Source organism: Clupea harengus, unplaced genomic scaffold (assembly GCF_900700415.2).
Source record: "Clupea harengus unplaced genomic scaffold, Ch_v2.0.2, whole genome shotgun sequence".
Lineage (NCBI taxonomy): Eukaryota > Metazoa > Chordata > Actinopteri > Clupeiformes > Clupeidae > Clupea > Clupea harengus.
This window is the reverse complement of record NW_024879810.1, coordinates 1-7,748: the sequence shown is the minus strand read 5'-3', so window position 1 is coordinate 7,748 and position 7,748 is coordinate 1. Positions and strand designations below refer to the sequence as shown.

At 43.4% G+C, this 7,748-nt stretch overlaps 1 long non-coding RNA gene across 1 annotated transcript; it reads right to left on the bottom strand.

Moving 5' to 3' along the window:
* Positions 1-891: 891 nt before the first annotated feature.
* On the bottom strand, positions 892-7,630 carry LOC122130423. Its single transcript, XR_006151880.1, has 3 exons — positions 7,605-7,630; positions 7,064-7,199; positions 892-1,475 (listed from the first exon to the last, which is right to left on the bottom strand). It is a non-coding gene; the product is annotated as an uncharacterized LOC122130423 (long non-coding RNA).
* Positions 7,631-7,748: the final 118 nt, after the last annotated feature.

Sequence of the window (7,748 nt, the reverse complement as noted above, 5' to 3'; positions counted from 1 at the left end):
GAACAACAGTTAAACACTTATTTCATTTGTTTATGCAAAGCTGGATTGATTAAGAACGGTGTTATTACTGGCATTTCCATAGCTCATACCATCATATCTGAGTCTAATGTTTACCAGCAGGGAGGGAAAAAATCATTATGAGGCTTATGTTGCACTCAGAGCCCTTTAGGCCATTCGCCAGGCATCACTAAACACCCCGCTGCAACACCAGAAGCATAGGCTGGCAATGTTCAGGAAGTGGCAGACCAGCGCAGTCTACCTGCAAATGAGGTGGAACGGTGGGTCAGGGGTGCCTGAGGGGAGCACACCAGGCTGTCCGAGGCTGATCAATAATGTATTCATAATATACAGCCAGACACATCTTAGTTATGTGGTCAAAGGGTAGTGCACCACATGGTTAGTAAAAGGACCAGTAGAATACCTTTGCTAGTAGCTAGTGATGCAGTGCTGCACAGGCGCTTTCAAACACGGTAGCTACCGGTATTATGGGTGAATAGCCTTGAAAAACCCAACCCCAGATCTCGTTATGGTTGGAATTACCAAGAATGCATAGCATTCACCTGCCTTCTTTCTCCATTCTCTTCATTCAGTCTCTTGTGTAAACGTACATTGACACATTTGTTACACGTCCTTGTGACAGTAACCGTGTCCTTATTTTGAAAAGCATAGATTAGAATCTTACATGTTATGGGCTTCTTGAGTGAGGAATAGTTTTGTTACCTTGTTTTATACATTAGGTTTGCATTATAAACATTTGCCCTTTCCCTTTTGAGGAAACACAAAGTCTCTCATTATTGTGGAGCTGCCTTGTGTCAGTCTAGTAAAGGCTAGCAAATCAATGCCTTCCAAACAGGCCTCATCAGCATCATAAAAGGGAATGTTTGTGCAGGTGGCCCAGAATGCCAGTCGTGCCCCACCATTTCCTGTCTCTAGGGACTTGGAGTAATCAGCCCGTGTCAATTAGACCAAATGGCTGCTGCTTGGCACTGCACTGTGTGTCTCTGCTTGGAAGTCAACATCTTCTGGGTTCCACTTAAACATTTTCCGTTGCGGCTTTTTTTAATATTCCATTATGCTAACTGAAACGCAGAGAGCCAAGTGCTGCTTGATCTGTGTTCTCCTTGACTTTCTATTATCTCACTTCATTTTAAAAATTGAGACAGGAAAAGGATCGGAGTCCTTTCCTACTTCCCTTCTGCCCCTCCCACTCAGTGTCTGAGTACAGTGTGTGTGTGTGTCAACGGTCTTTACAATATTGCTGAAACTGCTGGCGCAGCATCCTCCGTCACTGGAGTCTGACGTGACTGTGGCGTCGTGCTGATGTCACCCCTGGCATTAGGCTTTGATTGATGGGGCCTCCGGGCTTCCATCAGAACGTCCGCCTTTGATGTACTTTGGGTCAGCGGGTTGCTGTCCAGTCACAGCCAATCACTGTCTCCCTCTGGGTAATCAATAGGGGTTTAACTGAGCCTATCCTAAGAAGAAGAAAAAAAAAGGCAAGATTTAAGAATACATTTATTTTAAGCTCAGCAGCATATCTCTGCTAATCAGCAACACTATCAGTGAAGAGTGGCAAGTTACCATCAAGGACTAAATTGTTAAAGAGATCACTTGACAGAGAAGTTTGTCAGAGGAGAGATATTGAACTGGAAAATGTTTTAGAACTTGGTGTGTGCACCAAGCAAAATATAATATAGATTAGATAGAGATTTGCAAATTTAACTCTGTAATTTACAGTTTTAAAAATCTGTGCATGTGCTTTGAATGCGTGTCAGGGAAATTAGATTTTTTTCTGTTACTATTCTCTTCTCATCAGATGTCATGCCTTACATAGGACAATAGCCGACTTTGTCTCCACTACCAATCTCCTTTGGTTCCCAACCACTACCAGGTTCCCTCTTTCTAGACTCCAATAGAATGTGAGAGAAAATGGGCCCTTCAGAGGAACTCAGCTTGGGTCTTTGCTGTAATGTGAGTTTCTTGTGCAGTAGCAACTATATTATCTTCTGCGTGCTACGTCTGTAAATCTTCAAGATATTCGTATTGACTCTGATAGAGATCTTGAAATATTTTCGTTTGACAAGCAGGCTAGTAGCTATGTAAGGAAGAGTGACATTTATATACTCAGGCAGAAAGACTGAGAGAGAGAGAGAGGGAGAAGAAAGGAAGAGGGAGCAATAGGAAGAGAGAGAGGTAGAGGATGGGTGTATATGAGAGAAAGATTGACAGACAGAGATGGAGAAATAGAGAGATCTGACAACTTACAGTACTGTGCAAAAGGCATTCGGCATTAGTGTGTCAATGGGCAATATCACCTAGTGAAATAGTTTTAGGTATTTACACTGAATGTTGCTAATTAATAAGTAAAAACTATTCATGTCATTTTGAAAGCACTTTACAGTACAGTTTCAAACGTGTCTAAAACTTTTGCACAGTACTGTACATCTTCACCAGAGCGTAGAGCCTCTCCTCTCCGTCTCAGACATCTGACTCCAGACTCCGGGTCCCTGAGGTGTACTGGAGTGGATTCATGCTGAGAGAGGCTACACCAGGTCACTGGGGTCACACAACCCAGTTTTATATGTGACGGAGATTGCTCTAGTCTATTGCATCCTGCCACATCTGTCATGTCTACATTATGTACTCTAGCTTCAGTTGCTGTTTGTTTTGTTTATATTTGTACATGATTTTTTGCTTCCTGCTTTATAAAAAGTGTATAAAAAGGGGATTTAATTATCAACAGAGTTGCATGAACATCAGATGAACTTCTAGGAAATACGCAATACAGATTTTTTTACGATAATCCTAGAAGCCTTCAGAAAGCTCAGAAAACTCAGAAAGCTAAAGATTCTTCATATAATCTTTTCCATATAAAGAATCATTTGGTAACGGATGAGCTCTTCATGACTGATGACATGACATCCTTGCTTTGTAGTGCCACATGCTTCTGTTTGTCCCTGCCCCTCACCTGATCACAATGATTTCCTTAACTGTTACTTCCTGTTTGCTGCTGTGCCTGCTTCCTGACCCTGTTTCATGCTGCTTGTGAAACTGCTAATCTGACTCTATAAATTCTGACCTGAATCCTGCCTGAGGTTTTGGGATTATTCTGCCCGTGTTTCCTGATTTCTTTGATTCATTCTCTTTTGACTTCTCAGACCACTTAGAAGATTTGATTATTTGACTGGAACATTGATTACTGTTTGCAAATAAATCTTGATTTCACTTCATCTGGTGTGCAAATGGGTCTTTGTCGGTGAGATCTAACAGGAATCATCTGGGAATGGTGCTTCATGGGTATACTGCCCTGCCCTCCCCTGCTAATAGCAGGTGGTGTATCATCTCTTCAGAATTACATAGGCTACCACTGAGAGGCTACTGAAGCGTGTTACATTTCATCCCTCATAAGAGCTCCTGCCCGAGCAGCTCCCTAATGGAGAATCATCACTAGTAATGAGCAGTGCTCCTTCAGAAGCTCAGAGAGCTAGCGGACTGTGACCATCCCCAGCCCCCAGCCTATGTGTCTCTGTGGGGGAGAGGAAGATGTCCCCCACTGATCAACCTGTGTGTGTGTGTGTGTGTGTGTGTGTGTGTGTGTGTTTGCGTGTGCGTGTGCGTGTGTGTGTGTGTGTGTGGGTGTGTGTGTGTGTGTGTGTGTGTGTGTGTGCATGTGTGTGCAGAGAGAGTGTGCTATTCTCCAGAGATGGGGAAAGAAATTGAGTTTTGTGAGAACTGAAATGTTTAGTGGTGACGAGGGCAATGGCAATGAGCTGATAGTCTGTATGTTAAATACATCACATAAATCAATGGGTCTGAGAGTGGTGGTGTGAACAATAATTAGGCCATAGTTGGGACTGAAGAAGTCTTGCTCAGAATGGTTGGAGGATGTTGGAACTCAAAAATGCTCTACAGCCCTATCTTGGGATGTTGAAATTTTGTGGCACTTGTTACAGAATATGCCAGATGCTCTCGAGAGTCATTTTGGCATCTAGTGCCTGTGAGATGAGACGGATCTATTGTGTTCTGTGAAGAATGACGACTTCTTCTTCTCTCCCAGCTGTCTTCTTTGTTCCAGCAGTGCAAGTAGCTGCTATAGATTTAGCATCCTATTTTTTTTTCTGTACATCATCTGTTTTTCTGCCTTTCCCTGATCTGTCAGAACCTAGTAATGTTTTGGTCAAGTTTTTACAAGTTACAAGTCTTTTATTGTCAGATGCACAGAATGACACAGGGTCAGACTGGGCACTGAAATTCTTAGGACAAGGCACCACACAACAACCTACCATAGCATAACATAGCAAACATAATATAACATAACATAACATTACATACACTCTGTACAAGTACTCTTTTCTAAATAGCAGTGAACTGTAGATCTGAACTGTAGATCTGCTCCAGCTGCATCTGCTATCCCGGAACACATGATAGACATGCTTCACATATGAAAGGAGAGGGTGGGGCATCATTTACATTGTACAACGTCCTTAATAGGACTATACATGGCTAACAACATTAGCGCTAACAGTTAACCTGCAGTGGTTGTTAACTACACTAAATGCTAGACTAAGCCAGCTCTGTGCAGTTCTTATTAGGACTCGACATGGCTAACAGTTAGCCTACAGTGGTTGTTAACCAAATGCAAATTCTTATGTGCTGATATACACAAACACACATGCATACACATTGCACTCTCTCTTTCTCTTTACACTTTGCTTCACACATACATTTCATATCCTTCCTGAGGGTGTCATGGAAAAGTGACAGCAGGATGTGTGTGTGTGTGTGTTGTGTGTGTGTGTGTGTGTGTGTGTGTGTGTGTGTGTGTGTGTGTGTGTGTGTGTGTGTTGTGATTATTTGATGAATATTTTACCACCAGTAATTACTGCCTGACTCACAGTGTTGTCTTGATGACAGACACGCTGTCTCTCACTGCTTCTGCTTTGTATGAGTGTGTATCTGTGTATGTGTATGTGTGTGTGTGTATGTATGTGTATGTATGTGTGTGTCTGTGTGTGAATCCCCACAAGGTTGATGTCTTGCGTGAGGTTAATGTGTAATGGTTTAAAAGAGTATTTGTGTGGGTGGCAGTGAGACCTTGGTAATTGGTATTGTATGAGGTGTAATTGAGGGTGCGTATCATTTATTATTTGTGTCTAGCTATGTGTGTGAGTGTGTGTAGGTTATGCTCTCCTGGCTCCATACTGGTAGTGTTTTTAGTGGGTTGTTTTGGACATGCAGAAAGAGGTTCCCTTTGTGTTAGTACCGACGGGAGTCCTGTTTGTGTTTGAAAGGCTTGAGATTATAAAAGGATTATCTGATGTCATCCAGCCTTTTAAATTCAAAGTCCTTCCGGCTGCTTCAAATGAAGGTGGTTTGCAGTCGCACAAAGACACAGCAGTGTGTGGAACTCTCATTTCTCTCTCTCTCTCTCATCTCTCTCTCTCTCTCTCTCTCTCTCTCTCTCTCTCTCTCTCTCTCTCTCTGTATGTGTGTGTGTGTTTATGCAGAGTAGAAATAGAGAATTGGAGATTGAATTTCGAAATTTAGGAACAGAGGTGGAGATTTATTGTGACTGTGCAGATTATATGGTATAAGGAAAGGGACACGTAGCAGGTAAATCATAGGAATGATGTGAGCATTTGAATCTCCCCCTGAACCATCCATTTAGCCAAGAGCCCAGACACAGGATGCAGCTCAGTCTTGTGGAGTTGTGGGAGTTAATCTCTGTGTGCGTGTATGTGTATGTTTAGATTTAGATTATATTTCCTTTTGTTGTCAATTTTGTATATTTTCATACCAAAACACGAAATAACATTTCTCCTAAAGAAAGTTTAAAGAGTTTAAAAACTGTGCAAAAAAAGGCAAGATGTAAGATCTCAATGAAAAAATGGACAGTAGTTGGCGTATTCCTGTCACCCTAGCTTCCCATGAGAAAGTACCTCCCTGATACATTGACATACACTGACACACACACACACACACAAACACATTTCAGAAATGTGAGGACATATACGTACATACATTCTCTCTCTATATATATATAGAGAGAGAAACAGAGCAGTTTGTGTATTCCTGTCACCTTAGCTTCCCTTGAGAAAGTCAACACATCTCTGATATCATGTAGCTCCCCAGAATGACACCGCACCTCTGCCAGCCTGGCTGAGCGCTGCTAAGGAGCTTCAGCACCACGGACAGGGATGAGCCCTTCTGCTGCTGCCTAGGTTTGGTACGAGCCTCGCTCCTCGATGTCCCTGGCAACCACACTCGCGTTGCCTTGGCCCACCCTCTCTTGTCCTTTTCTCGCTTTTCTCTCTCCTCACTGCTGCCAAGGTCACGGTGCCCTTGTATTCTGAGTTTCACTCACTATCGTCCTCTCTCTCACACTCTTTCTCACTTTCTCTCTCTCTCTCGTGCACACATAAACGCACACACACTCAAGCACTTTTCAGGCAGCGAGATCAGCCCTCCTTTTCACACAAACATCATGCTGGTTGTTGACCTCTGAGAAGCCTTTGGTTAGCTGGTGACAGGGAGGGGGTGGAGGGGAGGGGTGTAGTGGCTCACGGGCACAAAGGACTTTAGTAACTACCGCACCTCACATACAGTATGTACACACTCACTCACACACTCGCATCTATACACACTCATGTACACACTCACCTTATATACACACTCCCATATATTCACACTCATGCACATAATCATATATATACACTCTCGCACACTCACATATATACACAATCACATACACACATACTGGTCAACTACACTGCATTTATCCCTTCCACAAGCACAAATGCACTCCACACACACACACACACGCACGAACGCACGCACACACAAACACACACTCACACAATCAGATATTGCTGATATGTTTGCTAGAATAACCAAGAAAATACAGCTGATTGACAGTTTCCCCTTGGCAACACTCACATCCCATAATTAACCATCTGTGTAAAATGGTGGTTGCTAACCACAGGCTGCTCAGGCTATTAGCTAACACATCCCCCAGTTACACACACACACACACACACACACACACACTCTCTCCCGATCTTACTGCTCTGATCCTGGTTGTGTCCTCGGTCCCCACGAGCGGATGTGTGTTTTGTGGGGATGAGTGATGTCGGCTGTGGCCTGTGTGTTTATAATGCAGAGGGAGCCGGTGGTTCCTGTCTAATCAGCCGACTCCACTGCTGCGATCGCCAGGGACAGATCAGAGACCCAGGGGGACCCAGATTAGGCAAACAGAGAAGGGTGGCAGTGAGAGAGAGAGTACAAGTGTGTGTGTGTGTATCCATACGTGTGTGTGTGTGTGTGTGTGTGTGTATCTTTTTGTGTGTGTGCATGCCTTTGTGTGTGTTTGTTTGTTTGTTTATGAATGCACCCATGTGTGTTTATGACTATGTTTGTCTCTTTCCCTTTCTCTCTGTGTGTGTAAATATAAGTGTGTTTGTGTATGTGTGTGTGTGTGTGTGTGTGTGTGTAGGGTGATCTGTGTAGATGTGGTCTATGTGTGTAGTGATGAAGCAGTGAGTGGTTACACAGCATACTCTTATTACAGAAGCTATGGTTTGATCAGGAAATTATCTCATACATACCAGTAAATGCCACTGAAAGAGCTGTAATAATCTTCCAGAATCCATGAGGTGGCTAGCGTCTAGTCAGTCTGGAGGTTGCTTTTTCTGAATGTGCGATGGGTCGGCTGTGTTGAAGGTGCGAGGTCCACGGCTTTGGTGAATGGG